This window comes from Nicotiana tabacum, chromosome 6 (assembly GCF_000715075.1).
Source record: "Nicotiana tabacum cultivar K326 chromosome 6, ASM71507v2, whole genome shotgun sequence".
NCBI lineage: Eukaryota > Viridiplantae > Streptophyta > Magnoliopsida > Solanales > Solanaceae > Nicotiana > Nicotiana tabacum.
This window is the reverse complement of record NC_134085.1, coordinates 152,733,550-152,738,349: the sequence shown is the minus strand read 5'-3', so window position 1 is coordinate 152,738,349 and position 4,800 is coordinate 152,733,550.

Below are 4,800 nucleotides of genomic sequence, written 5' to 3'. Positions count from 1 at the left end.
CCTCACCAAGACCCGATCCACTTCACCCCTGGCCAACCCATTCCCCAACTTAAACCGAACGACACCGTTCAGTTAAGTGAGTTGATCCAGGCCGTTGATCGTGCTTGATCCAACGGCCAAGATCAATCCCCTCTCCACTATATAAGCCTAATACCTACCCCAGCCCCCCAAACCAAACACCCCTTTTTTTCTTCCCTGTTCATCGTCTCTCAACTCAGAGACGAACTAGGGCTAACCCTAGCCGCCACCTTACCTCGTCGCCTGAAACCTGGTGGCATCAACGCCGCCGGCCACCACCTTAAACCATAAGACCATCTGACCACCCCAGTTCCAAATATGTTACTCGTTTGGTTCGAATCTTCCCCCATCTTCTCGAATCTTCATTTGAAGATTCGAGCCAAACGAAAACCTACACCAACCAACCCCAAATTCATACCAGGCAACCCCCAGACCTCCCTTATACCATAAATAACTTTGGTCCCGTTCGAATCTGCCTAGAAACGTTCGAGCCCCAAATCGAACGTAAGAACCCTAGAAAACGAAAACACAGGCTTCGTCCAAAATTAAGAGGGATTTGGGGTTTCTAACTGACCTTAGTCCAGTATTCTCAGTTGAGAACACTCGATTAAGGTCCGTTTGACCTCAAAAAATCCAAGTCCAAGTTGTTCCCAAGGTCGTCCGTTTCTGATCTTTGTCACTGAGGTATTTTTCCCTTCTTTTGTTCTATTTTTGTGTTTATATTTGTTTATTTGTTTAGTTTAAGTTTCACTGATTTTCAATTTTCGTCGATTGATTTTATCCATCTTCAATGACCTTTCATTTGGTCGAATTCTTTTGTTCATTGATTAAGTATATGTTGTAAACTGTATAATCAATATGTTTAGTTTCGTCGATTAGTTGGTTGTATTACAACTCACTGTTTCTGTCAAATGCTACTCGAATCATATGTGGTTTTTTCTGATTGATTGTCGATAATTGTTGTACATTATGGCATGTATAATCGATTAATCAAGTGTCGTCAATTAATTTGCTTGAAAAATTAGAGAAAACATGATAGTAGTTCCTGGTTGTTTTCCAGTAGGTTTACCATTTCTTTTGTCTTCTGTGTTAAATGTGTAATGAATTGAACCTGTTGTTTTCAGTCTTGTTTATTTTAACCAGATTACTCGTTCAGTTCTTCATAGTTTATCTCATTGCCCTGATTAATACCATTTCGATTTTCTTCTGTTCTTATGCCTTAAATCATTGTGTCTAAATAGGATTGTGAATTTGATATAGCTGTAGTTATTTAGGTGTTTAACCAGAAATTAGTTTCAGGTCTGAACTTACATAGATGTAACTTCAGACTTGTAAAGCTTAGGGTAATGAAGTAATAACAGTGGGGTCTCAGGGGGTAATTTGGGAATTGAAAATAGGGAGAGATGGGTGGTTTGAGTGTTCTGTCCACTAAGTATTAAAATACCTTTTAACTAATGAATTGATTAGTATTAATGGGGAACAAAAGGGAATGGGGGGCTGAAAATAAGGAAAAGTTCTCCTTAGTGGGATTTTTAGTGGAAAATTCAGACTTAGTGGGAAATTTAGTGGAAAATTCTGATTTAGTGGAAAAGGGGGGTCGGGCAGTAAGTTGGAAAGGAAGGGCACACTTGTATAAAAGGGTGTTGAGGCTGGGGGAAAAAAGGAAGAAAAGTTGGAGAGAGGGAGGAGAGATAATTTTTCCAGAGTAATAAAGTGCATATAGGCTGGATTTTGATTCTAAAAGGTTCAGAAAATAGTTTAAGTGCTAAGGCTGGATTTTTGAGAGAAAAGTCCAGAGAGAGAGATAGAGTGTTAAGGCTGAACTTTTACATTAAGAGTTTCAGGCTGCTTTTCTTTGAGTGTTTGACAAATCAGAAACTACTGTTTCTTGCATCTGTCTGTGTTCTTTTGGTACTGTTGGATTTCAGCTTGGTATTTCCTCGTTTTCTATTGGTTGAGCACTGTTCCATTGGGTTACTGCTTGGTTTTCTGCCTGGTTTTTAAATCTGCTACGGGGTGTCTATTACTGGTTATTATTGGCTTCACTGGTTGTTGCTGTGTTGTTGAATCTGCTGTGTTGCTGCTTACACTACTGCTGCTTCTACTGATTTTCCTCTACTTCTTTGCTTTCCAAAAATCAGGTACACAATCGAATGGCTGAACCTTGTAATCTGAGAATTTGAAGCATGAATACAAAAGTGAAGGGTTGAATTCTTAGGTGTTTGTTTGTGTATAACTGGACATGCCTATTCTATAGTAGTTTAGTTGTAAAACTTATGCCCCCATGTATGCTTTTAGATAATAAAGACTAATGATTAATGTTCTGTCATTTCAGTCTATTTTGTTTAAAAGCATGTTCCAAATACACATCAGGCCGTAGGTTGATTACTCAATAGTTAAAACTATTTCAGTTAACAAATTGCTTATCTAAATTCGTAAGAACAGGTTCAATTAGATACTATTGGTTAATTTCAGCATCTAAGTGGTTTAGGATAAAAAATCAGATTTTTCAGGTTCACTCATTCCAGTAGAATGTCACTTTAAATTTGCAGAAATTTGTTAACAAAATGACACCATTTTTTTAGTTTGGCAAATTATGAATATGTGTAGAAACCCTTAACTAGGCCCAATTTGAAGAAGGATGGCTCAGGTCCGGTTTTACCCCTTATGCGTCGGACCTGGGCCCATAACTGTCAAACAAACTGCTCTTACTACGTTCATTTTAGATTTAACGAATCATGTTCGAAACTTAACTATAATAACTCGTAAGCATATAAATAAATTAGGTACTTTTCTTCTTTTATTTTAGAGACGGATGGAAATAGAAAAACATAGTTACTATAGGATGATCCTTTAAAATCAAATGAGGCGTGCCTCACTAGAGAAATCACAAGTTGCGGGGCCCTCGATAAAAAGACATAATAAATGGATAGACTTCGGGATCGGCCGCTTAGTGAACTCCATGGTCCTTCCCCAAAAATGACAATATGCTAGTCTCTTTAGGACGCGTCTTTAATAAATTACGTCCTTAAATACGGGTGTGCATTTATGTAACCCAAATCCAAATCTCAACGGAGTCGAAACGTGTCAATAACCACGGGTACATTGATTGTGACGAGGTTCGAGATACGTTTTCACAACGTTGCAATTCCTTGTTAAAATAACAACAATAATAATAAAAGCGGTAAAAGAGTCATAACTTGCACCAAGTGCATAATTGTTAAAATCAGATAATTAAGCCAAACATGACAGTTGAGCGACCGTGCTAGAACCACGGAACTCGGGAATGCCTAACACCTTCTCCCGGGTTAACAAAATTCCTTATCCGGATTTCTAATACGCAGACTGTAATATAGAGTCATTCTTTTTCCTCGATTCGGGATAAAACCGGTGACTTGGGACACCATAAATCTCCCAAATGGCGACTCTGAAATAAATAAATAAATCTCATTTCGATTGTCCCTTAATTAGAAAAATTCCCCTCTGCGTCCTTTGCGGTGGCGCAGGTGAAAAAGGAGGTATGACAACATGATTCTTTACATAAAAAAAAAAGTAAAAATAAAACGAATATACGTACGCGTAATTCATTTCAAGACAATTCTATAATTACAAATAATCAAGATAAAGTGGGTGATAAAAGTTAAAAATACGCAATAAGTTTAAAATGTATTAAAAGTCAGATTAATAAGCCGAATATGACAGTTGAGCGACCGTGCTAGAACCACGGAACTCGGGAATGCCTAACACCTTCTCCCGGGTTAACAGAATTCCTTATTCGGATTTCTGGTGCGCAGACTGTTAAACAGAGTCATTCTTTTCCTCGATTCGGGATTCAACCGGTGACTTGGGACACCACAAATCTCCCAAGTGGTGACTCTGAACCTTTAAATAAAATCTCGTTTCGATTGTCCTTTAATTGGAAAAACTTCCTTCCGCGTCCCTTAGCAGGGGTGCAGCGGAAAAGGAGGTGTGACAAACTTCATGTGTTCCCTTGTTTGTCAATCCTTGTCTCTTTCTGCACTAACTTAATGGCTCATGCTATTGAGTTGTACTGTTTGTTTATTGTTTTACTCAACATGCTTAAAATTCTGCCCTCCTTTATTCAAATGTGATCACTATATTTACTTGTTCTTGTTTATGTCCTTCAACTAGCATGTCTATAAAGTACCTAATTCATGACTAATTGTGTGTTTCTGATTTGGGTCCTCTATGTCCTCAATCCCTACTCCCATGTTTGTAATTTCTGAAGCATGTAATTCTCTCTGAACATGTTCTGTGTGTGATGTTGTTGCTCCTACCCCCTTTCCTTTTCAAAAACTGTTTTATTAGGCAATTCCTCTGCTGTTTTACAAACTCACTTCAAACATGTTGTTTCTAAAACTATTTTCCAACTCAACTCCTTTGAGTCTATGTCCAGCACTCTCACATTCACTCTTAGATCATTAGGTTCTGCCCCTCTTGTGTGAGCCTTGCTTTGGGACCCTTGAGCTCCCTCTGAACCTGGACACATAAGAGTTGGTCCTTCCACATTGCACTATTCTTGGTTATGCAATCTGGGTGTGAGCACTGCCCGGGATCCCTTGAGGTCCTTAGGAAACTCTGACACACCCAGATATGAGAAAGGCTTTGGAACAATATTGGCTTTTGAGGTGGTTTATCACATAATTCAGAGAAAAAGTCAGGATCATGCTTCCTATGATTGTAACTTCTTATTTTTGCATTTTTCTTATGTAATTCAATCACATGATCTGTAATAATTTGTAAACAATATTGGGGTGGTTA